We start from the raw sequence: 27,286 nt of genomic DNA, 5'->3' as shown, positions 1-27,286 counted from the left end.
GGGGTCTCACACAGCACCAAAGATTCTGGGGGGACACCCCCCTCCCGGCCCTGGGCCAGCCGTGGCAGCATGGGGAGACAGCAGCTAAATAAAGGCGAGCAAAGTGGATCTGTTGGAGCAGGCGGCCGCCTGCGGCTCGTGCTTTATTTAGCACAGTTTTGTTTGGAAATATGCTTTCTCGAGTTTGCTGAAAGCTGAATTTTTGGTTTGGTTTTAATTTGAAGGCTGGAGCCTCCCGCTGCTGCGGCGGGAGGTTCGGGCTGGGAGAGGGCTCGTGCGAGTGCGTGGAAACCCGTGGCTGGAGGGGCTCTGCCCTGGCCACCAGCGGGGACCACGGGCTGTGGTCACCCTGCGCTTCCCTGGGTCACTAGTGCCATCCTCCAGCATCACCCGGGCATCTCCCCACAGCCAGAGCTGCCCCGGAGTGCGGGCGAGGTGTTACAGGACATCACATCCCCCTCCCTGCCTCCTTTCCCAGGCGTTTTGCACCCCTGACCATCCCAATTTTACTCTCTGGGAACAAAATCCAAACTTCCCCGAATAGCCGTTGCCCCTTAATCCCCCAGCCAGCCCCAGCTCTGGTGCAGACAAAGCCGTGCTGGGCGTCAGGCAGCAGCGGGACCATCCCCTGCCCCTCACGCCACATGTCCTGTGCAGTGCTAATAGCGTTAACACACGGAAAACCAATCAGACCCGTAATATTAATAGCGGGAAGGACGGGCCCACAGCTCCCCGCGGCTCCGAGCGCAGGGTGCCATGGGCTCCCCCAGCTAATGAGGTGACCTTAGAGGCAACAACTCCTGCCACTAAACTGCAGCAACCCAGCTCCCACTGCGGAGCAGTGTCCCACAGAGAATCAAGTGTCTCAGCAGTCCGCCAACTAGCACGGCTAATTTTATTTAATTTTTTAAAAGGGAGTTAAATGTTACAACAATAGTCTGAACCACCAGCGTGCCGGGAAAATGTGTTGAGCGCTGGGGGGGGTCATGAGTTAGAGCCGGCTGGATCTGTGGATGCGGTTTATCGTCACACCTTTCCCTGTGCCTCTGGAGGGGACGCGCTTCGGGGCCACCAGGGCTGCCATCACCCCCCTGCATCCTCCCAGCATGGATTTTCTCCCGGTTTGCGGAGGCATGTGGGGAACCAGGCCGTGTTTGTGTGGAATTAACCCGAGTGGGGACTTAGAGGAACCGAGCTGGAGGACACAGGTCCCGTGGCACGTGGGCAGGAGAGGTGACTGTCCAGGAGGGGACAGCGCGAGGAAGTCATGCTCAGGGCTGCTGCCTGCCCTGCACCAGCAGATAAGGCTGCTATCTCCTGCAGCGATGCCCTTCATGCCCCAGCAGCGGGACAACAATGTCAGCAGCAAGGAGGGAGCTCTGCTCCTGGCGTGGGGCTGTGGCCATGCCAGCACAGCCGCAGGTGACCAAACTGCTCCTGCTCCCCCCATCCTGATGAAGAGACCTGGCACTGAGCACTCGCAAAATGGGAGGGGGGTGCAGCACATCTGGAGGCACCCCCAGCTGCAGACAGCCCCCAGCCAAGCACATCCCCCCCATGCCGGGGCAGCGCTGCTGCCTGAATAATTCCCTCCTCCAATGTCCCGTCTTTGGGTACTTCCAGTAAATGAGGGGTTGATATGGGACGAATCCAGAGGATAAATGACCCCCTGCTTCCCCTCCATTGCCGGGCAGGACAGGCGAGAGGATCCCACCACAGTGCATTCCTAATGAGAAAAAACCACTCCATTTTGGCAGGCACACGGGAGAGAACAGCCGCGGGCATGCACCCCTTCCCTGGACCCCCACGCACCCCCACAGTGCCAGTGAGCAGCCAAGGAATGGCTGTCTGCAAGCCTTGATGACGCATACAGGAGGGAAACTGAGGCAGGGAGGACAAGGAAGGCCCTTGGTGGGGAGACTGGAGGTGACAGGGTGCCTGGAGAGATCCTGGCTCATCCCCATCCCCCTGAGCCACGTGTGGATGCCACAGTGGGCATGGGAGGAGAACAGGGTCCACGTGCAGTGCCCAGCACCACTGGGGCCAGGTGGCCTCTGCAGGGTGATAGACTTGTGCTAAAATACCTGCAAAATGTGCCCCGGATCAGGGGAGATCCTGGGAAAGATCCTTCAGAGGCTGCATTGAGCACACTGGTGGTCCCCAACTCTATGGCATGGCGGGGGGCACTGAGCATCCCAGTCTGGCTACCTCTGCGCCGGTTCCAGCCGCGGCACCCAGCCCTGCTCCGGCGCCCACACACCGCGGTGTCAGCACCCCAGGTCTGTACACCCACCTGCTGCCCTGCTGCCGCGCCTGGGTGATGCCCCCCCTGCCCAGCTGCAGCACAGCGGCAGAGGGGGCAGGGAACACCGGTCACCCCCAGTCCTCACAACCTGCAGCCAGCCCCACCGCCTTGCCAGGTCCTGAAATCCCATCTTGCTTCTTTGGGAAACACCAAAGTGGTGTTTGTCTGTCCACTCACATCCATATGGCTGGACAGCAGGACATGGCTGGGGGTGAGGATGAGGGCAAGGGGGGCTGAAGGCCTTGGCAGGGTCAGTCTGCATGGGGGCTGCCAAAAGGTGTCCTAAAACCCCAGGGGATGCAGCCAGACCGCTCTCTCCCTGTGACACCCTTACCCAAACCTCTGGGGTACCCACAGCCCCTTCCCTGCAGCCCCCCGCAGCCCCCCCGCCGCCCCCCCCCTGCTGCCCTGGCTCAGGGGACGGGTCTTAATACCCCAGCAAATCGCCCTGGGAAGGGGCAGAGCCCCAGCCACCCCCAGGGGGGCTCCGGCTGGACCCTGGGAGGAGGGGGTCAGCCCTTACCTGGCGTGCGCCCGGGGGGGTCTCCCCAGCACTCCCCGGCCATGGCTGCGGGGCGCAGGGTGCCCCGTGGCCCTGCTGCAGCCCGGGCGAGAGACAGAGAGTTTTAATTGAATTTCTAGATTATCCTGGGGGAGAAATTGTAATCTCCTTAAATCCAACCTCTGGTCGAGTCCCGTAACCTACTGTCCTGCGCTGGGGAAGGGATTTAGTGAGGGGGAGGGGAGGTTTCGCAGCTTGCTGATGCCCTGGACCCTGCACCCCTCAGGATTTGTCCCGCAGGATGTCAGAGATCTGCTCCCAGCAGCCCCACGGCCCTGGGAATTAAGGCTCTGTGGCAGTGATGCCATGTCCCCTCTCCCCATGTCCTGCCACAGTGACTGGGGGTGTCCCAACAGCCCCCCGGAGCTGGTGTGGCTGGGGCACTGGAGGTGGAGACGTCTGGTGCTGGGCTGAGGAAGGGGCTGGCTATGTGGTCAGTGCGGTGTTTGGAGGTTGAAAATGAGCCCCGCTGGGGGGGCTTGGGGCTGGGAGGTGCCTGGGGCATTCAACTGAAGTATCACCCAGTCTGCTGTGCCCGGGGTGCTGGTGGGCTGAGCAGGACCCCAAGAAAGTCCCCTTCCCCGCCTGGGCTGCAATGGGTGCCTCCTTCCCAAAAAGCCCCATCCCTGGACCGCATGGGGCAGAGGGTGTTTTTGGATGGGTGACCTTGGGGTGTCTGTTCTCCCACCTCGTGCACTCTCCTCCATCACATGGCCCTGGTCCCTCCAGCATGCTCCCAAATCTGGGCACACGTTGGGCTCCACCCCCAGCCCCAAACCCTCTCAAGGACACATGCCAGCGATGGGGCTGGATGCAGATGATGGCAGAGCTGCCGTCAGCCAGCCACGCTCCTGCCTGCCCCGGCTGTACCATCGCCGGAGCCTCTGCAGGGACACAGGTTTCCACTGGGAACGGTGGGTTCCCATCCAGCACATGCCAAGAGGCCCCGGGGGGAAGGTGACAACCCTGCCCCAGCCCTGGCCCGGACCAAGGAGGGATCACCCAGCTGCTGCAAAACACCGTGGGAAGAAAGGGAAAAGCAAGACAGAAAAGGCAAACGCCTTCATGAGGATATTATTCCCAACCAGATGGAGATGAGCCGAGGGCTGCAGCACCGAGGGGCAACCATGCTGCACTAGGTAGCACTAGGGCAGTGCTCGGCAGCATCCCTGGGGCATCACAAGCATGAGTTATTTTATGAGCCCTCTCACGGAGCAATTGCTGCCTACACCTTAGGGTTAGAGGCAGAAGAAGATGGATATGGACCCCATTCAGCCCCAGCTTGCCCACAGCAGGACTAATCCTGCACCTCCCACTTGCCCAGCTCCTGTCAAGGTCTCTTTCCCAAATCCTGTGACTCCCAAGGTGTGTTTTCCCGTGCTCCTCGGAGATCTGCTCTCACCCAGCACAACCCCACCACCACCACTCCAGGAGCTGTGTCTCCTGCTTGAGGGAAATCGCTTGTGTGGGTAGAGCCCGCGCCCGGGAAATGTTTATCCTGAAGGCGCGACGTGCGGCAGGTTGGGAGCGATGGGGCTGCCAGCCGGAGCCGATGGAGCCGTGAGCCGCGGGAAGACTGATGACAAGGCTCTCGGCATCGCTCTCCCCATGATGGCATGGGAGCCAGCTCAGGATGCACAGGTCCCTTCCAGCAAGGGGAGATGGGATGGAAGCAAGGCTAAGCCATCAATCGCTCATCAGCATCCTCCACTCTGTTTTGGGCTTTAAACCCACAGTTATTCCTGCTCCATCCAAGCATTAGCAACTGCTCAACTCTCAGTGAGAAATACAACCTATGTCCTGCTATCACCGGCCTCTTTCCTGGTTCCGTGGCCACCCAGGGAGAAAGTTGCCATTTCCACCCCAGAAGCAGCTGTGCTTCCAGCACCCTTCGGCATTGCTGTGGACGGAGGCACCAGCAGAGCCCTAAGATTGACTTTTAACCCCAGAAGGAGCAGTTGGGGAGTAAGGACATGCCATGCTCGGGCAGAGCCTCCCTCCTGGCCCTACTTACCCTGCGATTGCAGCGAGAGCCGCAGATGCTGACCCCGATGCTGATGCCGGCAGCCGAGCGAGCAAGCGGGCGGCAGGGACTTTGCCAGGCAGCACTCCGCTGTCCTGGCTAATTGCTCCCGAGCTCAGATTACAACCTCTCCTCTTCCCTACATGTACAGGAGCTGGCACCTCGTCGGAGCCACTGCCAGCGAGGGGGACATCCACCTTTGGTGGTATTTCTAAGGGGCAGGGAACAGAACGGCGGTCGTGGCAAGTGAGAGTGGTGGGAAGCCCAAGATGATACGTGGTCTCAGGGGACTGGAAAGAAACAGCTCGAATGGGGATTTCAGAGCATTTTGGGATGCAAAGAACCACCCAGAAGGATGCAACACATTCAAGCCCAGGGGACTGGACACCGGGGCCAGGCAGTCAGCGGTCCAAGGCAAGCCCTTGGTTCTTTGATATTGCCATTTAATGATGGCCATGACTCAAACCTCATCTTCAAGCATTTCCCAGGGGAGGAAGAGAAATCCCCCTCCTTTTCTGCTGGGGGTGTCAAACCCCCCTGGTACACACGTGATGCTGCCCAGCATCAAGATAAAAGAGGCCTTTGCACTGGTTTGATGCTACTAGTTTCCCTCCAGCTCATGGCTCTGCCCACACCAGTTTAGGAGTTTCAGAATCTTTTAAATCCTGCAAGGGGTCCCTTTAATGCTCTCATTCCCTGAGCTGAGCCCAGATGGAGAAGATCTCTTTCCTGGGGGATACCAGGTTTCTGGCCCCAGGTTTGTGCCCTCTCCTCCCTGCCCTGATGTCCTCAGGGAGCTGGACCCCTGCAGACTGCGGACATGACCCCAAACCCAAGTAGCTGCAAGGGCAGCAAAGGCAGAACAGGGTATTTTGGGGACCGTCTTTATCTGCTGCAGTGAAGATTTAGCACAGGCGTTGCATAACGCCGGGGGGGCTTGCTGCTCCCCATCCCCTCTCGCCATCAGGGATCAGCGACTCAATTAATCCTCCCTCATTCCCTGCCCACGGTACCAGCCCTGGGTGCCATCTCAGCCCAGCCCCGGCGGCAAGAAGTCAAATCTCTTCCCAATGTCAGCATCCACTGGGGCTGGTACCCCACCAGCTGGGGGATGGCAACCTGGGGGCCACCCCACCACCACCACCCAGGGCACCCACCTCATTTGGGAAGCCCTGCTGAAATGGAGGTAGCCACCAAAGTACCCACCAGGCAGATGTGGAAATCCTCATTTCTGTGCCCCAGCCTCGGGTGCTGCCGTGCATCACCTGGGTATTTTAAAGGTTGTTTTGAACCCAGTGAGGTTCTGTGTGCACCCAGTTGTGTTCCCCTCTCTGCTCCTTTGCACAGCCCAGGTCACTGATGGGTGGCTTGCTCAGGCACACACTGCAGGAGCAGAAAAGCAATGAAGGAGAAGCCAAGAATCCCTTTTGGGTGTTGGTGTTGGGTTTTTTTCTGTCAGCCCTAAAAAAAAAACAACCCCCGTGTGTGTTCCTGGGCAGCCTTACAACAAACAAGGCAAGTGCAAAGCCCGGCGCTAGCAAGCCCAGGCACTGCTGTGCGTGCACATATGGGTTGACAAGGAACAAGGCAGCACTTCTCCAGCAAATAAAACCAAAATGCTGTCAAGGGAAGATTTCAGGGGGGCAAAGGCAGTGGCATGCTGCTGCCAGCCACAACAGCCTACTGAACCCCCGGGTCCTGGTCCTGCCCACCAGCATCCCTTGGGGGTGTAAAGCCAGACATCACCCAGCATCCCAGCACGGCTGCATCTGTGGTGGCAATGGGCAGGCATGGAGCAAATGTGCCCTGCGACTGGGGCAGCAGCCAGGTCTGGTGGCACCCCGGTGAGGAGCCACACAGAGAGTTACACAACGCTGCCCTGGCTGCCCTTGGCTGCGTGCGCCGTGCACACTCCTATCGACATGGCCCCGGCCGCCCTCCAACATCCCTGCGGGGAGATAAGTTTGCAAGTGCCATAAATGCAAGAGCACATGAAGGGGGGGGGGGGGGGGAGGGGGCTGCTCTAGCCCCCTCCCCAGCCCCAGACTCCTGCAGCTGTTGCCAGAGGTGCTCAGGACTCTCCAGCATCCCACTGTCCCCTGGCTCCTCTGTGCGATGGCGAGGGGGTGGGGAGGGCTGTGAGGGTGCTGTGCGGAGTAGGGGCAAGAGGGTGAGCAGCCAGCACCCTGCTGAGAAAACTGAGCACGGCTCCAGCCCAGGAATTTTTAGGACATGAAGGACCAGCCAGAAAGATGCAACGAATTCAAACCTGGGCGATGTGACTCCAGATTAGGGCACAGCAGAAAGTGCCTGCAGGCAGGACCTTGGTTTTTTGAACTTGCCATTTAATGATGGCCATGACCCACAAAGCACCTTCGAGTCTTTTCCAGGGGAAGAAGAAAAATCACCTCCTCTTCTGTGGGAGGTGAAAAACACTGGCTGGTCCCACTGATGCTCACACCGGCAGCAAGGAGCCCTCCGTTAACACTGCAGCAGGATGCAGCAGGGATGCTTTTGTCCATAGAGAGGGGGAAACTGAGGCAGCGCAGCTGGATGAGTCTGAGGGTGGGGACAGGCTGCAGCCCATGTCATCCTTTCCCCCCAGCCTGGCCTGGCCTGAGTTCGAGGTATTTATAAAGCCGATAAGGGAGCAGAAAGAATTTTCCAAATGCTGAAGTTACGTAACCTCTCCTGGCCCTCTGCGACATCATCTGTAATTATAGGCTTGGGGCAGCGGGGGGGGGAGCCCTCGGTGGCAGGGCTGGCGGGGGGCATCACTGCTGGTGTCACCCCAAAGGTCTTCACCCTCCTCTCCCTCACTGCGGCGGGTCCCCAGAGCCAGGCACCAGCCTGTGCCACCGCGTGGCCTGTGGGACCCCATCCCTAAGGGACCCTGGTGGCTTCGCGGCCAGCCCCCCCGCCCGATGTAGGGGAGCCCAAGTTTTTGGATGGGCTTGGGGTGGCTGGTTCCCCTAGAGTGCGCATCCCCCCCCCCCAGCCCATCCTGGCACGCGCTGGATGTCAAAGCAGCTGACAGCCCGAGCGCCGCTGACATTGCCATGGTGACTATCAACCGCTGCTGCCGGGAGGACGCGTGCGGAGATGCTGCACCAGCACCTGCCCCCACAAAGAGCTGACACCCCCCCCAACCACTCTGAGTACCCCCTGCCCCCCACCAGCCCCATTTCCATTGCCTTTTGCCCCATTAGATCCACAGGCAGCTTCCAAAACCTTCTCCATCACATTGCAGCTGCCTCCAACTCCACCGGCCGTGCCTCAGTTTCCCCAGTCCTGCACTTGCTGCCCTGGGTGGGCTGGTGTCCCCTCCCCAGGATATTTTTCTCTCACCCAACTTCGGCCAAGGTGCTGGAGTTAGAGGGATGCTGAGCGAAGGCTCTGTCGCTGTGGCAACCCACCACGGCCGTCTCCAGGCGACCGCCCAGGGATGCTGCAGAGCCACTCTGGAGGCAGAGTGAGAGCGACCAGGGCCGGGGAGGGGGGAGGAGGTATCCGTAGGGATGCCACCCCCCCACACGCTCCCCTATCCAGACCACAGCCTGGATCATTGTAACAGGTTGTAAAAACACCCTGAAAATGGCCACTGATTTGACTCAGGCAGCCGACTGAGCACCCACAATCTCGTGACACCCCAGGCTGGCTGGTTGGCGATGCCAGTGGGATGCTCCCAGGTGGGCGTGAGGCCCCACCATTTTCAGGGACACCTGCACAGGGCTGTGGAAATAATTGCTGGTAATAAGCCCGTTAGCCTCTTAACCCTCATTAAGCAGCTTAGGGGGGACACGCACCATTATACGCAAACCCGGAGGTGGAGAAGGCCCTTGTCAGGGCAAAGGGGTGTTACTGCTGTGAACGGGATTTCAGCGGGTGCTGTGGGGGGTGTCACGGGGGGTACGGCTCCATCTCCCCCCCAGCAAGCCCCCCTCCTGCATCCAGCCCCCCTCTGTTGCTCTTTGCCAGCCAGGACCGTCGGCAGCTCCTGGCAGCATTGAGCAGCGGGCAGGGATGGTGATGACGGGTGTCACACCCATGTGACGAGTGTGGGAGGTCTCAGCCGCAGTCACGCCAGTGGGGTGGGGGCAGAGGGGTGGCTGGCAGCGTGGGGCTACGGCCCAGCCAGCACCCGGCACCGCACCTGGGGAATGGAGCGGGACATTTCTAATCGCTCCACTTGGAAAAGGTCCCATTTTTACATTTGCTAAATTAAAGGATGTCAGCTTCTGATGCCAAGCCCAGGATCCCACGGAATTTTAAACTAATGACAGTGAAGAAAATGAGCTGAAACCAGAGCACAAGCGCTTCCATGTTACCCAGCTGCACCGGCCGTGACCGTGGCAGGGTTTAGATGGCAGTTTGCAAAGCACCATCATCACAAAGATCTCAATGTTTTGCCCCAAAATACAACCTTGCCCACTCTGCTTGGTCAGAAAGTGCATTGCTGGCACCCAGGCAAGCCAGGCTGCCATGCTGGGGTCCCCAGCGAGACCCCCACCTTCCTCCAGCCGCTCAAAGGGCAAACAGCTCCCTCTGACAGACACGGCTGCTCCGGGCAGAGGGGTCCGAGCCACCCGGTGGAAGCATGGCGAGCAGCGTGGCGAGTGCCATCTCCAGATTCCTCCAGCTCAGAGGGTTCCTACAGCCGGCCCTGTCCTGCAGCGGGGTCCCGGCGGAGCATGGCCCCTTGGCTGCCCCTCTTCCCCATGGAAATACCTGGGATCAGGCGAGGGCTTTGGTCCCTGGCGCTCTCCGGGCTCTGCTGGGGTGTTTTTGTGCTGCAGCTGAGCAAAACCACAGGGTGGTGGTTTTGTGTTTTTTGTTTTTTTTTCTTTTTATAATTTTCTCTTTGAGATAAAATTAAACAAACAAGCCCTTCTGGGAGCAGCGCGAGGAAGGGAGCCTGCTTTCCTACAGATGTGCATATCCTCAGCAATTACAACCACCCAATTAGGCTTTCCCTGTGGCTGGGACACTTGCACCATCCCCCTCCTTCACCTCCTGCAGTTTTGCTGGTAAGAGACGGGCTTGCTTTGCAGCCTCCCTCCCAGTGAGGTCGTGACCCAAACACCTATTTTTCACAAAGGCATCAAGAACGGGTTTTTTTTCCTGACCTCACCACCTCACCATCAAATTAAAGTGGTCTTGAGTGAGAGACTGGGAGCACTTGGCAAAGTAGCACAGGCCGGCAGAGAATAGAATAGGATGGGATGGATAGGATAGGATAGCATAGCATAGCATAGCATACGATAGCGTAAGAATAGCATAGCATAGCATAGCATAGCATAGCATAGCATAGCATAGCATAGCATAGCATAGCATAGCATAGAATAGAATAGAATAGAATAGAATAGAATAGAATAGAATAGAATAGAATAGAATAGAATAGAATAGAATAGAATAGAATAGAATAGAATAGAATAGAATAGAATAGAATGCAGCCAGGCATATCCCAGGGGATGGGGCTGCAGAGGCAGGGGAATGCTGTGGGTGAGGAGCAGAGACAGGGCTCCCTCCCAGCTGCCCTCCAAGCCCTGGCTGTAGCCCCAAACCAAGGAGGAATGACCATGGCATAAGATTTAGAAACACACCTAAACTTTCCAGCTTTGGTTTGGGAGCCAGTACAGAAGCCATTGCCATAGCTCGGCAGACCATCGGTGGGGTTTGTAGTGCAATCTGGACCATGGATCTATGCAAATCCCCAAGGCAGAAGTCTTTATGGAGGCATATGACAACCGAAAAAGAATAGCGCTCAGTGCTCTACTCCCACACGCCACCCCCCGACTTCACCATCATTTAAATCAGTCTTAAGTTGGAAGAATTCAAATCGACACTGTCGTCACAGAGCCAGGCAGAGAGGTGACACAACTGGGATGCTGCCAGGGAAGTTGCCCCCCTGAGACTCCAAACCCATCAGCCCATCACTTTTTGAAGCCACATCGAGGAAAACAAATGAACTGCCAACCTGCTGCCCCCAGCCCTCCATCCCCTCTGGCCAGGGCTGCCGGAGAGATTTCCAAGCAGCCTTCCCCCTGGGATCCACGGGAGGGGGACCATGGGGAGAAAAAAATATCCAGGACATGCTGCTGAGGCTGGAGAGCCACAGCTGGAAAAGAAATCAAAGCTTCGAAAGAGAGATGCCAAGGAGATATGTTGTTCCCAAGAGAAAACAGACATTCCTCTCTGAGGAGAAGGAAGGCAGGAGGAAGGCTCAAACCACCTCTTTCAGCTGCCCAGCACAGGTGCTCCGGGGGTTCTGTGCATGGCAGCCTGCTCGGGTGGCTTGTCCCCACTGTGCCACGCTGTAGGCACAGATGGCATTGCAACTCCTGACTTTCTTGGTTGTGGGGTTTTTATTAATTATTTTTTTTTTACCCTAAAAGCACATTCACAAGTTGGGGGAAAGGTTGCTGGGTCCTGCCAGCAGCCAGGCAGAGGCAGAGCCACTCTCCAGGCTCCCAGAGACCTCCTTGCCTTCCTGCACTACGTACCCAGACCCTCCACTGTCTCGGGGGACATGGCTTGGCATCAGCAAACTCCTTGGGCCTCTTAAGGGAGTCACATAGGGAAGAAGCTGGGGGAAAAAAATGATACTTTGCTATTGCCAGAAATGCCAAAATCAGGTCCCAGTGCAGTCCAGAGGGTGAAGGATCAGCCGTTTAGATTTCCCTTGCAAAATATTTTTGGGTTGCACAGGCAATGGTATCGAGCTGGAAGCAAGCGGGGAGATGGTCTCAGCGCGTTCCTGGTCACTCCCCTGAAGCTGCCCCGTTTGGCTGTTTCAGCATCATTTCTGCAGAAAATTGTTCCTGCAGGAAGTTTTATACCTGCACCCTTGGGCAAAGCCCTGGCAGTATCCTTCACTGGGAACAAGCTACCTGCCCCCTCAGGGCACCACTTGGGGAGGTAGGAGGGAGAGGAGGATGGGGAGCAGAGCTGGCCCAGCTATAAATAACCCCCTGGAAAGGAAACAGGAGAAAAAGCAGCAAACAGAAACCAACAAATCCAGGGAGATGGGTTTGGCTATGGCCACTCGGTGCAAACAGCTCTCCATGCTCCGTGTGACCCTGTAGAACCAGGCACAAGAGAATCCACCGCAGCTCAGCGAGCAGAGTCCAGCCCAGTCACCACCTTCCTATGAGCAGCGCATTGAGCCAGCCCCGAGCCCTGGGCAGGCTGTGCCGTATGCAACACATAGTTTGCAGCAAGACCCCATCCACTCTGCCTCGTTAAGGAAGATAAAGATGAAAGTTAAATTAAGGCGAGTTAAATGAAGGCGCCTGTTGGACCATGCTGGGATAGCACTGGCCTGGCTCCTGGTGTCACTGAACACCCAGCCATCCCAGCGCCAAAAGCAGCAGCAAGCTGTGAAATAGCCTGTGTTTAAGGCAATAGTTATCCGCAATCTGCGATCCTGGAGAAAAAGGCAGAAAAAGCAACTTCTCATTTTTCCCAATAGAGGGGAATTGCAGGCGCTCAGCAAGCACAGTGGCCGGTGGGTCACAACCCGCAGTGCTAGAGTGATTCATCCTAAATAAGCTCAATTTAGTCAAACTAGCCTAGGATAAGGCAGGGAACACAGCTCGGAGTTTGCCCTGCTGGTGCCCACTGGGTATTAGCCCATGGAAGTGATGGGACCGGCAGAGAGGAGACAGAGCAGGATCATCCCTGCCACTGCTTTCCCCTCCACCTCCAGGAAAATAAATGAAAAGCTTCATTCCCAGCTCCTGCATCTGGATACTGCACTGAAATGTGTTAAAGCAGGTTTATTATTTCCCTCTTTGCTCAGCCCATCTTCCTGGAGCACACCGGTTCCCATCCCCAAAGGCTTCTGGAGGAGCCGGGGACTGGGCACCACATCCACTGCACTAGTTTTCCTCAGAAAAATCATCTGAGCTGCTTCAGTTTTGCTTGTGTGTAACTTATTCTTAAAGCTGAACAAATAATTCAGAGCAAAAGCTCCAGGAACAACGTTTTGCCTTTTCATTTTCCGCTCCCAAGCTGTCTGCAATTTTCCCAGTGCTCGGGGATGATTTAAAGACCTGTCTCCGGACGGGAGCGCCTTGCTGCGACGGCGGCGGCGAGTGTTTGATGACCCAAATTTCACGTGCACTGATGAGCACACACCGGACACATGAGGATAGATGAGTCTTTCCTGGTACCCTAATTGGACGAACAGCATTTGCCAGCGGGTTTGGGGTTTTTTTTCTGTGTTTGAGACCTGCAAACACTTCATGCAGAGTTAACGACTGCCTGTTCGTTAGGCAAGGCGGCTCGACGAGCACATTGCTTTATGGTTCATCATTTTTCCAGCTGATGGTACCAGCCTGGACACAAGATTTCCAGGGAGCACCTCATTCCCAGCCCTTCTTTGCACCCCAGAACATCACTAAGGACACAGGGAAGGCATGAGGAGGATGGGACCGTGGGGCCGTCAGGCTGGCTCTGACCTTCCAGCACTGCAGCCATCCCAGGCATTTGCTTCATTAGCGGAAAGGTTAGGGAGAACGGATCGGCTCTGTGCAAACTCCCCGTGGCGCTCGCATGACGCAGGTTGGCAAAGGCAGCTTGCCCCGCTGCTCGGGCAAGCGCCAGCCAAAGGAAAAAAGCAGGGAGGGGAGAGCCACACTGCCGGCTTGCGGGGCAGGGGTGCCCAAGTCAGAGGCCCCCGGACCTGGAGGAAAAGCCTGTCCGTCCCCTCCCCCTCCCCCTCTCAGTGGGAACCCCACACTGGGGTAAAGCAGAGCCTGTCCTCAAGACCGTGCCTGCTCTAAAAAATACCCTCGACACTTTCCCCCAGGGCAAGGCTGGTGCCACGCACTGCTGTGAGCCCAGCCGCTCGTGGGGGATGCTGCAGGGGCTGAGAAAGGGACACCCCCCCGAGCTGGAGCGGGAGAGCTGGCATCGAGAGCATCCACATCTCGTTCGGAGACCCAGAGCTGGAGAAAGGAACCGCTCATGGGCTTGGGCAGAGTAGCTGCCACCCGCTGTGCTTGCTTTCGGGACGGAGATGACCTATGACATGAACCTCCCACTGTAAAGACCCCCCTAGAGCTGCTCATGCACAGGACAGAAGGAGACACTTAATGCCCCCCAGTACCCAAAAGGTGCCGGGGCTGTTCTCGGAACCATCCCAGGTGACCGAGCCTGGGTCTCCATTAGTCCCTGCTGGAAACCCCTCTCCAGCCGAACAGTTTTCTCCTCCCATTGCATAATTGCACTTTGTCGAGCAAATCCAGCCACTGGCGATACATTTTCTCCAGCCTTGTTGCTCTCCTGCAACATTTTCCTTATCCCTTTCACTCTCTCTGGACAGTCACTGAAGCACCCAGAGAGAGAAAGAAGAGAAAAACCCAATGCTCGTCCCACCCGTAGAGCAAAACCCAGGATGAAAAAAGGGGCAAAAAAAGCAGAGTGGTGTCAGGTGCCTCTCCCCAGTCCAATCCCTCCCGGTTTGCCTGTGGGGGGTTGACAAAAGTGCTTTTCGGCTGACAAAATGATTACAGGGTGCCGAGACAGTAAGTTGCACATGGATTTCTTTCCTGCATTTCAAGCAGGGTGAGGACACGGCTGCAAAAGCAGCTGCACTTCTGGAGGGGTTGCAGTGACGGGGGAGAGGGGAGGTGGCAGGAGCAGGGCTTTGGGGAGAGGAGGAAGGAGGGATATTTTCTGCTCAGAAAAAAAGGCAAAGAGAGAGCAAGTGGGAGTGTGCACGATTGTGTGAAGCCAAAGGCAGGTGATGCTGCTGGTCCGTGATGGAGTGGGGATGGATTTGGGAGGATGCTGGTGCCAGTGTATGGACCAGCCTGAAGTGGGATGGGGGGATGCTGGAGCCACTGCCCCCCTGAGCAGGGTCAGCTCCTGTGGCCTTGCTACGAGGGGGGGTCTGGGCAGCATCTGTGCTGGGAGAGCATGTGCAGGGTGTGTGCATCTCCCCGGTGGGACCACAGACAGACCGGGGCAGAGTCGAGTGCCCTGGGCAGGCTTGGGCTCCCTGTGTCTGCAGGCAGTGGGTGCTGGGCGGGGGGGAGGAGGAGAGGAGGATTTCAGCTCCAAACTCAATCTGTTGGAGAACTTGGCCTGCTCCCTGTCAAGCTGAAAATAGCACATATGTAAGGACGTGCACGCAGTGCTGGCTGTGTCCTCGCCGAGTGCTTCCTTCCTGCTGTGCTCCACGCAGCGCCCCGGCCCTCTGCCTGCCGCCTCCGGCCCCCTGCAGCCCCCACAGCCCCACACAGGGCACAGCTCTTGGGCGAGAGAGATATTTTTTTTTGGCTCCTTAGAGCATCCTTATTTCAGCAAAGTGGGGCCAGTGCACAAATGCAGAGCTGGAGCCCGGTCCTTTCACCTTCAGCCACTTTTCACGTTTACCACGAGGTCTGTCCAGTGGTGACATCCCTGCCGTTATCATCTGGAGCGGGCAAGGATGAGCACGGCTCACGGCAGGAGCTGAGCTTTATTAGAAACAGGCATCTGGCTCCAGCCCTCCCTGCAGCCACCAGCCAGGACTTGGGCTCAGGATGGGGCGGCAAGTGAGTGCGAGTGCCCAGGCAGCTGTGGCAGCAGGCAAGGAACCTCTGCGAGTCCCCAAAATTTCTCCAGATTTTATCTCCAAATCTGTTATTGGGAAAATAAAGTTATCAGCCTCCTCTGCAGAAGCACATGCTGCCCAGCCAGGGTTGAGCCCCAGGCCTCAGAGGGATGGTGAACTAGCAGAGCGTGCAGCAAGCTGGAGGATGGAGATAACCCTGGCAGCAACCAGAGATGATTCCTGCAGTGGAGAAGGAAGAAAAAAGGCTGAGCTCCCCACGGACATTGGGCATGGGAATAATGGGAGAGCTTTGCCGGGACATCAGCGGCAGCTCTGAGCACAGCTTGTGCAGATCTCGGCTCCTCTCCCATCCCTGCTTTGGATGCCTCCTAAAGAAACGTTCCCCCAAAGGGCAAGTACTCCTGGGTGGAGAAAATACAGGGTTTCTCTGAACAAGGCTTATGGTACCTGGAGGATCTACTATGTGCAAAAAAGCAAATAACTGGGGGCTGGGGAGCTTGCATGGAGCTTGGTGTCGGGCAGAGGAGGATTGCTATAAGCGTGAAGGTTGCCTTGTGCTCAGTGATGCAGGGTGCACTATATAGCCACTGTGGGATGATTTCCCGATCAGAGGGAACACGCAGCACTCCAGCCAGGCTGTCCGGCACCCCTGGACACGGCCCCGCAGCAGCGCCCAGCAGGAGAGGCATCACTTTGTGAAAACACATTTCTCACCCCAAATCTCTGTCGGGATGCTGCTTTATGATAACACCTGCCTCATCCTGCAGAGCTCGGCTGGGGGCAGTGGCTGGAGGCTGGGGAACATCACCGGCTGGGCAGGAACCAAGCACAGCTCTAACGCACAGGCATGTCCACAGCGCGCTGAAAATGCACCCGAGCATCGCCAAAACCCCACTGCTTCCCAAAGGCCTCTGAGGAATGGCATTAGCGAGCGTGTGGTATCAGCTCTCCTGAAACAAAGCCATTGTGGTCGGGGCAGGATCCTTATTAATTCTTTCCTCTCTTTAATTTCCATTCTTGCTTGGTTCCCTTTCCAGGGAGGGGTTGGGTAGGGGCCTTGTGGCCACCAGCCTGTGTCCCTGCAGCACAGTGCCACTGGCGTTGTCACCTTGTGACACGGGGATGGGATGGGTGGCTGCATTTGGGGTCAATGGTGAGCTCGGAGGCACATGAGGGGAAGGGAGGACAGGGCACGGAGCCCTGGGTGGAGGGGAAAGGGGGGGTGGGGAGCACCAAAATAACACCGTGGGGCCATCGGCGGCCAGGCAGCGGGGCAGGGGGAATGCACAGCCGGGTCCTGGTCCCAGCCACCCTCCAGCTGAGAGAACGGAGACACAAAACTGCCACTTACTGAAACAGCATCGTTCAGTGAAACATCCCAGCTTCTCCCCAGACACCGCCTTTGGGGATAGACCACCAGGAAGGGGGTGGGACAGGACCCCCTCAGCACACAGAAAACCCACCCAGCAATCACCTTTCCCACCTCCACCAGCAGCATCCACCTCAGCCACCCGTAACCCTCCACCCTTGGGTCCCCCAGTACCCTCATCCCTCCGAACCTTAAAAAGCACTGTTTTCCCCACTATGTCCCGCATCCTTCACCCCTGCAGTCCCCTCTGGGCCTGGCCATGCAGCGCCCATCACCATTGATGCCATCGATGTGTCCCAAGGGATCTGACGCACAGCAGCCCCTACGCAGGGGACAGCGTGTGGACACTATGTGGCCCCAGGGACCCCTGCAATGCCCACTTGCCCGCCGTTACATAAACTGCCTGGAGCTGGGACTGTTTTCATCTGTGTTGCCTACAGCACTGTGCTCTTCAACTTTATTTGCATAACAAATAATTAATAATAATTAATGACTGGGAGAACGGTGCAGATTGCCAGATTTTGCTAATTAGTGAACTAGCGCCATTGCAAAAGTGAAGGCTGGCGTCATACGGCCCCATCTTCCCGCCAAGGGCGGGCTGTGGCTGGGGACACGATGGGGACAGTGGTCCCACAGGACTCAGCCCTTTGGGGGAGGAGGAGGCGGCAGCGTGGTGGGTGGTGGTGGGACGGGTCAGTGGTGCTCGCAGGGTCTCAGCTGGTGCCCACATGCGGGTGCCTCGATGCAGCCCCGCTCCGTGCCCGCACACGTGCCATCACACGGCACCCCACACCCCGCTTTCTCCGCACCCTTATTAGGGCCTGAGACAACACTACTTAATTGTCTGATGATGGCACCGCTCTGTATAATTAACAGGAAAACTGGCACCAGCTCATTAGAGAAAAGCCTCTGCTCCGACAGCCCCACAGCTGAATTGTGCTGGGGACAGTCTTCCCCCGAGGCCCCTTGCAGGTGGTACCCCACACCGGGGTGGGGGGCTGAAAGGACCAGGGAGACCCCCCTGCGTCACCGACACCAGAAACTGGAGAAGCAAGGATGTGAGGAGCAGTTCCCCTGTTTGGTGACACCTGGGGCACAGCCACTGCCTGGACCTCATCCACCTGCAGCCCTCTGGGGACCTGGGAACACTGTCCCTGAGAGGGAGGGGAAAGGGGAAAAGGGAAAAGGGAAAAAGGGGAAAAGAGAAGGGGAAAGAGAAGGAAGGAAAGGAAAGCAGATGAAAGAAGAAAGAAGAAAGAAAGAAGAAAGAAGAAAGAAGAAAGAAGAAAGAAGAAAGAAGAAAGAAGAAAGAAGAAAGAAGAAAGACAAAGAGAAAAAGTAAAAGAAAGGAAAAAAAAGAAAAAAGAGAGAAAAGAAAAAAGAATAGGAAAAAATAAAAACAAAAGGCAAGAAAAAGCAAAAGAGAAAAACGAAAAAGAAAAGAAGGAAAAGGGAAAAAATTATGAAGATGAAAGGAGAAGGGGTAAAAGGAAAAGAAAGAGGAAAGGAAAGAAGGAAAGGGAAGGGGAAAGAAGGAAAGGGAAGGGGGAAGGGGAAGGGGAAGGGGAAGGGGAAAGGAAAGGAAAGGAAAGGAAAGGAAAGGAAAGGAAAGGAAAGGAAAGGAAAGGAAAGGAAAGGAAAGGAAAGGAAAGGAAAGGAAAGGAAAGGAAAGGAAAGGAAAGGAAAGGAAAGGAAAGGAAAGGAAAGGAAAGGAAAGGAAAGGAAAGGAAAGGAAAGGAAAGGAAAGGAAAGGAAAGGAAAGGAAAGGAAAGGAAAGGAAAGGAAAGGAAAGGAGAGGGAAAGGGATCAGATTCTCTTATCTTCGAGCTGCTAAGGCACTGACTGCTGTGTCACTTGCGAGGGTACGGGTGTGCGCTGATAGCAGCTGGGTGCTGGGGTGAGCGACGGACAAAGCCCCCAGGCCCAGCTGGCTGGAGCTGGATCGCGGGGAACAGGCTGCTTTCCTCCCCCAGAGATGAAGCAGAGCAAAGCCCTCTCCCTCCAAGAAACCTCTCAGGTCCCACTCACTTTCCTTAACCCCTGCAGCATCCCGGAGCAGCCCCCTGGGCACCGCTCCCACCGCAGCTCCACACCAGCCCCTCGCTTTACACCACCGTGAGAGCAGAGCTCTGTGTAATTACACTTGCTGGCTCTCCTCTGTAACTGTAATTCCTTTGCTTCGCTGAATTGCTTCCCCTTCAGCACCACACATAATCCATTGCACTGTAATTATACAGGAATTTTAATATCTGATGTATTTATAAGATGCACTTAATTCATCAGCCCCTTTAAGTACATTGTCATTACAGCCTTCAGCGCGGTAGGAAGGATGACTCGCTGTCAGATGGAGATTAGCTGGCCCCCCTGTGTAACGAGTTGGAGGGCGTTCTCAGCCCAGCCGAGAACCACACTGCCAGATCCGGCTCTGGGGTAGCCAAGGCTGGGGAGTGGGATCCCACTGTGCCATTTGTCCCGGCTCCTCAGTGGGATTGGCAGTGCCAGGGCTCCCCTGGGCTGCTGCAGAGATGAAGGACAGCACGATCCAGAGTAACGCTCGACCCCCCTTTTCCCAAACATCTGAATCACACAGCAGAGCAGGATTTGGCATTTTGGAAAAGAAGAGCTTGATCCGGCGCTGGCTGCTCAGCCCTGGGGAGGTTTATCCCTGCAGCCCGATCTCTGGGGGTTCCCCAAAGGGCTCCCCAGGGTGGGGGATCCACATCAGGATCCCTCCAAACCCACGAAGAAAGTAGCCGCTACTGAAGGCTTATTTTTCCTGGCATTTGTTTCAGTGGCTCCTTTCCAGCCGTGTCCTAAAAGGGAACCAAAGGCCTTTGAGCCTCTCGCAGCGAGCACAATGCAATGATTTTCCCAGCCCGGGCAGGAGGGATGAGCTCACTGGCGTCCTTGGTTCCCCCCGGCTTCAGGGTGCAGGGTCCCTGTGCTGAGCACCGTGGGCGCTGGGGCTGGCCGGGGTGCCGGGAGGGCAGCGGGCTCAGCGGCGTGTCCAGGCATGGCTGGGCTCTGTCCCACCGAGTCCCAGGAGAAATGCCAGCTGGGCCTGGGAACAAGGGGCAAAGGCGGAGACGGAGGGTGGGGGTCTCAGGGACTCAGTCCCTGGGGGGAGTCCTGGCTTTCACTGGTGGGTGATGTGACATTTTTGCACCAGGATCTTACTGGGTTTTCCCACAGTGCTGCAGTGATGCCTGCATCGTCCCTGCAGGTGGGTGGTACCCATGGGTGGTGGCATCTGCCCCCACTGAGGTCACCTCAGCACCGGCCATGAGGTGCTCAGCACCTCAACCCAGTGCTGGTGGCACCAGGTGACCCTGCACCCTCGGGGTGGGACAGAGACCCACCAGGTCCCCACAGCGTTGGGTGACCATTGGGACAGAGCCCTCTGCAAGCCATGCCGGAGGGGAGCTGTGCTGGAGCGGAGCTGTAATGACATTTTGGTTGGAGAGGGACCCTCCGTAAGAACCACTCCAAGCCTCAGTGCTGCTACCAGCACCCTGAACCCCCCCCTAGCCCTTGCGCTGCCGGTGGCTGCTGGCACTGGGGGAGCTCCCAGGTGCACCCCAGCATTTGGCAGCCGTCAGGCACGGTGATGCGCTGGCCCCCCGCCAGACCACGTCCTTGGCGCGATCTGGCCGTCTCTTGCCCAGGGTCCCTGCTCCAGCACACTGCACCTCCCTGGGAACTCGAGCTGGGGGCAGGAAGGGTGCTATGGCTGGCCTGCTGTCCCCCCGCCCCGTGTCACCGGGTCATGGTACGTGCAGAGCTGCACCTCCTTGCAAAGATGCTGCACTGGGTGCCAGCGGGCCCCTGCGCCCCAAGCAGGGACACCGGCTCAAGGGGCCAGAGCTTGGGCTGGACCAGGGCATCTCCAGCCCAGGCGTATGTGAGGGACTGGAATTGTCCCATCTCCTTCTCCCTGTCCAGAGGGACACTGGTACCTGCTCCCCACAGGAGGTCACCACCTCCTGCCTCAGTTTCCCCATCTGCACAGTGGGGCTATGCTCTCCGAGGAGGGTAGAGGTGGGAGCATGGTTGGAAGAAGATGCCAGCAGGGTCTCTAACCTGAGCCTTTGCTTAGGGCCAGGACAGGGCTCCCTCTGCTCTCCCCCTCCCCAGCCCCTCCTTCCACAGGGTGCTGCCACCCAGGGGGGATTTCAGCTCCCAAGGTCACTAGACAGACAGGGCTGGGGACAGGCACCCCAACCCTTGTGCCGTGCCAACCATCCCCTTCAGGTCCTGGCTACCCCCTGGGGCTCCCTGCACCCCAAGTGTCCCCCTCCCTCCCCCCTCTCCCAAAAAGCAAATATCCAGGGAGATGGGCTCCGCGCTGCAGCTCTGCCGGTGGCACTGGCAGCTGAGCAGAGCAGACTGCAGCACGGCCGTTACGTAAGCCCGAGCTGGGCTCCAGGGATGTAGGACACCAGGGTTATCCCCCAGCCCCCCCGGGGGCTGCCACCCCAACCCCACCTCAGCCCTGGGGCTCACGGAGCAGGCGGGGGACCCCCACCAACTCAGCCCACACTGCAAAGGGTGCAAGGGGGCTTGGGGTGGCCCTGGGGGTTGCTGTGGCCCTACCATGGGGCACATGGTGGTGGCAGGGGGGCAGCAGGGGGGGACATACGTGTGTAGGAGGGTTGTGTTGCTGTGGGGCAGGGAGTGGGGCGGGTGATGGGGTGGGACAGGGCTGGGAGGCAGTGGGTGCTGCACATCCCACTGAGTCCTTCTGGAGCTCCCAGCCACAACTTTACCAGGGCTCACCCATGCAGGTGAGAGCTCAGAAACGAAGCAGGGTGGTCAGGTTGTGACTCCTGGGTTGTGCCTCCTGTGGGGTGACTCTCAGAGCAGGATGAATGCAGCCGGGACAAAGGATCCTGGACTCTCTCCCAGCCTGCTATGTCTAGATCCCCATCCCCGCATCTCTAGAGGGTCAGCATGCCTGGGGACAGCCTTCCTGGGGTCAGCATGTCCTGGAGACAGCCTTCCTGGGTCAGCATCCTTGGTATTAGCATCCCTGGGGACAGCATCCTTGGTATTAGCATCCCTGGGGACAGCTTTCTTGGGGTCAGCATCCCTGGGAACTGCATCCTTGGCTTTAGCATCCCTGGTGCCTCCAGCACAGGCTGGGGAGCCAGGATCAGGACTTCCCAGAGCTAAAGGGGAGATCCTTCTCCAGAGGGACAGCCCCAGCATTGCCAGCCCCGCAGCCCTGCGGGGAAGGGGAGATGAGAGATGGTGCAGCCGGCATCACCCATCCGCGAGGGACCTGTGCCCTGTGCTGGCAGCAGGAGCAGGCAGGCAGAGCTGGCAGCACCGCGGCTTCCCCAGGACCAAGCCCTACCCTGGCTGAGGGACTGGCAGGGGCCTGGCAGCATCCCCTGCCACGGTGCGGGATGGGGACAGGGATGGGGAGCCCATGGTCCCCCAACCACGTGGCTTCTCTCTGGCTTTCTGCCAGGCATAGTCCGGATCTGGCTATTTCTCTTTGGGGGTGGGGTGGGGAAAAAAAGCCCAGGCTAAGGCTCCTGGCAATAGGAGACAACAGAACAGGGAATTAATGTTAATTAATTCATAATGACGCTGAGATAGTGATACCAGATGCTTCGAAAGTCCAACGGGGGAATCTGAAAGAGCTTTGAAAAAAACCATCGCCCACCGGCAGTCCTGCCTCACTGCAAGCTGGGAACCAGGGAGTGATCTGGGAACCGGGATCAAACAATCGAGGTGGGACTGAAAGACTGAGCTAGAACAAGGGAACAAGCCAGGAACAAGGCAGGAACAAGCCAGGAACAGTGAAAGAGGGGCATGTCCCAGTAAGGTGACAGGCCTGCAGTCACCCAGAGCTGTGGGGACCAGCACCAAGACCCCCCCCCCCCCCCCGCGACTTGCCACCCCAGTCCTCCCTTTCTCCGCCCCACTCCAACTCAGAAGCTGGAGTGGGGCCGGGGGCAGCAAGGCACCTGCCGTGCTCCAGTCCTGGGGGCACAGGGGCTCTCTGAGCCCCTTAATGCTCCATTTTCCTCTCCTTCCCTCCATTTCGGGAATACTGGGAGCAGAGCAGCTGGACAGCTGGGCACCGGGACCCATGGGGGTCTGCAGCTGGGATGAAGGGACAGGCTCACGATCTGGGACAGGGACACAGGTCCTTTGCCAGCCAGTGTGCCCATGCTCGGAGGACAATTCCCAGTTCCAGCAGCGAGCCAGCAGCACAAGGAACGGGTGCAAGCTGGGCTGGTTTCTCCCTTCTGATCCCTTGCCCTGTGCTGTCAAACCCAAGCCAGGCTGGACCTTAGCCAAGGGGCACAGAAGAGCCTAGAAAGGGACTTGAGCACAGGTGCCACCTCCCCAGGGCTGGGGACCCCGGAGCCAGTGCTGGGTAAGGTACAACCATGAACTCTGCAGAAACCACGGACGAAGCCCTGGGCTCAGAGCCGTTCCCCACCCCGGCCTTCCCGGCCAGCACAGGGGATTGCACTCCCCGCTGCGGTGACACGGCAGCACCCGCACCCACAGGGGACCCTGAAAACAGGGGCTAAGGGAGGTGGCTGAGGCCACACAGGGCCTGGCAGTGGCGGAGCAGGATGGCACGGCACAGCGGGGCACGGTGCTGCCATTGCTGCTTACATAAGGTGCCCGCTCCGTGCCACGCACCCGAGCGGCAACTGGGGAGAGGGATGGATCTGTCCCTCCAGCATCCCCTCCAGTGACGGCACTCCCTCTCTTTCTAGTGACAGCATCCTCAGAGCTGCCAGCCATCCTCTTTCCTACCTGCACTGTGGCTGGGTGAGGCTCCCGTGCCCCTCAAGCACATTTACACCCTAAAACCTGGCACCGACGGGGGAGAAAATGCCGGGCCGGCACTGGCCGTGCAGCTCCCCTGGCAGCTCCTCCAAAGTTCGCCCGCAGCGGGGAGAGGTTCGCCCTGTGCTGCCACCCCTGCAGCCCTGGCTGGCAGGTGGGGAGAGGGGGAGAACCCCCCGGCAGGCTGCGGCCATGGCTGGAGCATCGGCATCGCGCAGCACCACGGCACCGTGCCGTGCCACCAGGGAACACCGCTGGCTGCTCCCAGGGCACTCACCATGACCCCTGGGCCGTTTCAGGGCTCAGAAAAAATCCACCTGGACTTCCCAGGTGAAGGAGCTCTTTCGGGTAAAGAGCAGCAGAGGCAATACAGGATTTTGAAGCGTGTCATAGATCAGAGGCGAGAAATGAAGTGGCCCTTAAGGTGCCTTCCCCAGCAAAGCTGACGCTTTATTAAGCCTATCCGGCACGGATGGGAACGCTTGCTGTTATTCCAGGCCTGAAAGGAGCAGGCAAGGAATTTATTTTTTATTTCTTTTTTTAGTCTTGTTTTCATTATTTTCTGGTGGTTCGTTGCTTTGTGTTCATACAAAGGGAATTTCACCTGCTGTTCAGAACAAAAGGCCCCGGAAAGTTTTTGCGGAGAAGGGGACAAGGGGAAGGAGCTTTACAGAAGCAAAATGAGTTGTCGCAGGGTTTGGGGTTTTTTTGCAGCAAGCTGTGAAACATCCCCAGCTCTTTGGTGCCTGCAGGAGACCCAGCACCGGCACACGAGTCCCCTGTCCCCGGTGGTGTCACCCCCGGGCTGGGGGCAGGGAGGTCTCCCAGCCTTTATGAGACTGGGGTCCATTTGGGGTGCAGAGAGGGCCATGGGAAGGCAGCGGGACTGCTTCCCACCCTTTTCGCACGCAAGGGAAGTCATCACCACGCTTTCTAAGAACAGGAAAGAAAAAACCCAGCCCTCATTTACCGACACCACTGCAAAACAGGTGGTTCAAAATCACAAGTGCAGGGGGCAGAAAACCCCCTTGTTCGGCGATTTTGTGCTCATGGTCCCTGCAAAACTGTCCAGGAACGAATGCTGCTAAATACACACCATTTTCCCTCTAACACTCTTTGCTCTATAATTAAAGAGAGACTTCTAAAAATACAAATAGCCTTGAGCACCCAGAGAAGGCGTGCAGGTGCTGCTAACTGGAGGCACTTTAGTACAGCTCATTTTCTGGACAATTTTACTAGCCTGGCTCGTGCTCAGTGCTGATACTATTACAGTGATGCAATTATGCTGCTGCTGCTGCTGTCGTTGTCGGCTTGCTTTGCTTTTTTCCCTGCGCTTTGCAGTTTGCCTTCGAAGCACCCCCCACACACACACAGAGCTTTGGGGCTCACCCCCGGCGTGCCCCTGGCACAGGCAGGCAGGGCCAGGCAGGCGGCAATAAGAGGGTCACACGAGTGTGCATCGCACACACGCGTGCATCCGCATGTGTGCACATGCACGGGGGCATAACCCCGCACGGGCATTTCCAAAACCAGCCGGTGTGCAAAAGTTTTGGTTGAGAAAGCGAGCTGGCCGGGGGAAGCGAGCAGAGGGGAGGGGGAGCCCAGCGAAGCACCAGTGCTCCCCAAAAGGCAGCAGCAAGCCCTTGCCGCTGGTGGGGGAGGGAGGGGGCCCATGGCATGGGGATGGCGGCCAGCTTTGCAAAACCCCCCCCCCCAACCTGGCATTTCAGGGGGGCGAGGGGGGGGAACTTCACCTGCGAGGCTGCTGCTGCTGCAAAACTTCATCTTATTTCTCCATTAGGACTGCAATAGGTGGAAGTGATTGACTCACTATGAGACTGCTGTTTTCGCCTCTGACTTGGGATTAAGACAGAGCTGGAGGAGCGGAGGAGCCGTCGCCCCGGCTCTCTGGCAGGCAGGCGCCCGAGCCGTCACTTACCTCTCACTGCATCCAGCCCCCCCCCGGCCGTGGGGCTGCGGGTCCTGGAGAGTTAGCTGGTGGGGGACCCCACATCCACTTGGGTTTCTCCCAGGACCGACGTTTGGCTGCTGCTTCTTAGGCACAGACCCAATCCCTCCATTCCAACCACAGGAAAAAAAATATCTTCTTCCAAAAGAAAAAAAAAAAAATTTAAAAAAAAAGAAAAAGAGGGAGATTAAAAATAAAAAACACCACGTTTTTTTCTTGGTTTGGTTTCCCCCTGACACCCCCTGGAGAAAGAAAAAAAAAAGATAAATCCCAGCGACCAAGAGATCCAGACTCAGGTGAATTTAGCTTCAAACTCCCTCTGCGCTTTCAGAGCCTTCACCCTCAAATGGGCTCTGGAAGATGCTGGGGGACCCATCGTCGCCAAAGTGTCATCAAATATCCTTCGGGCTCAACTCCGCTCCTGCCCAGGGAGGGTGGACTTCTTCCCTGCTCGCTGTGTGCTGTGGAGTTGGCAGGGACCTGCCTGGTTCAGCCTCAGCGTGGAGGGTGGGTGGGTTGGTTGGTTGATGTGGGTTGGTTTTCTTTTTTTTTTTTTCCTCTCTTTTTTTTTTTTTTTTCTCTCCGCTATTGGTTTCCTTGCTATCTGATCCTGAGCGAGCGCTGCAGCTCGCCGCTTCCCTGCTTTTTTCCCCCAGCTTCCAGCCTTTTGACAGGGAATGAAACACAGACACCCAGTGAGACAGGCTCCAGCTTCTACAAAGCTCCACTCCCTCCTACCGCCTTTGTCCGCGAACAGCAACTACTCCAACTCTGCCCGTAGACACAAGTGAACCTCTGCATCAGCACTTTCCTAATGGCTGCTTCGCCCGAGTCCTTCGGCCCTTCTTCTTCCTCTCCTCTACCTTGATGGCTTCCGCTTGCTTTTTCTAGCCCGGCCCTGGCTCCAACAGCCCCAGCCGCGATGAAGCAACAACCCTTTCCCGACGGATCCATCTCAGCTCCCCCACGCCGGCTGCTGCGGCCGGGGGGTTGCAGCCCCGCAGACCATCGCTGGCCTTTCTGGGCGCCTTCCATGAAAAATCGATGGCGGGTACCGTGTCCCCGGAGGCTTCGCTCCTCTTTCGGCTGGGTTAAGGGGCAGGGGGCTGCGTGTGTCGAGAGGAGCCGGGGGCAGAGGGAGGGCTAAGGAACTGAAGCCACTTCTTTTTATTGCAGGCGGGGATTTTTTAATTTTTTTTTTTAGCAAGATTGACTGGAGTCCAAGTTTATTTCTTGGTGCTGAGCATTATTTTAAGCCGTTTGGGAGTCTTTGGGTGTCTCCAGGTCACTCTGTCCTTATAACAGCCAGGCCTTTTTGGAGAGGGTCAAAGCGAAACCCTGCTCAGGCAGCCTTTCCCCCCTGCGAAGGGGAATGGGTGGCAGGGGGATGCTGCAGTGGGCTCACAACCCCAGCTGGCTGCCAGCCAGAGGGAGATGCAAACCAGCCACCATCTGTAATTTTTGCTAGACTTCCTCCACACTCGGTTGCCTGCGAGATCCCAGGGCTGCTGCCTGCTCCTTTTTTGGAGATTCGCGGGCTTTGTTCAAAAAAAGAAATACAGCCGGGAGACCTCCAGCCTCAACAGCCGCACTCGACACTGCTCAGCTTGGCTGTCACACGGCTGGCAGGTCACGTAAAAACCATAAAACCCCCCAGCACACCAAGAGGCTGTCTTCC

The 27,286-nt window shown here is 57.5% G+C and overlaps 1 protein-coding gene across 2 annotated transcripts in view; it reads right to left on the bottom strand.

The window, feature by feature from the left end:
• LOC119146966 (ATP-sensitive inward rectifier potassium channel 12) overlaps positions 1–26,447 on the bottom strand; it is a 35,328-nt gene extending 8,881 nt beyond the window's left edge. Inside the window, exon 1 of one of the 2 annotated variants that reach the window (XM_037385378.1) lies at positions 25,579–26,447. The gene's annotated coding sequence lies outside the window, so the exon portion shown is untranslated. Of the gene's footprint in view, positions 1–2,828; positions 3,813–25,578 lie in introns of those variants that run through there. The other variant, XM_037385377.1, reaches the window with a different exon arrangement.
• Positions 26,448–27,286: the final 839 nt, after the last annotated feature.

This window comes from Falco rusticolus, chromosome 4 (genome assembly GCF_015220075.1).
Source record: "Falco rusticolus isolate bFalRus1 chromosome 4, bFalRus1.pri, whole genome shotgun sequence".
NCBI lineage: Eukaryota > Metazoa > Chordata > Aves > Falconiformes > Falconidae > Falco > Falco rusticolus.
The sequence above is the reverse complement of the archived record's forward strand: the minus strand, read 5'-3'. Positions and strand labels throughout refer to the sequence as shown.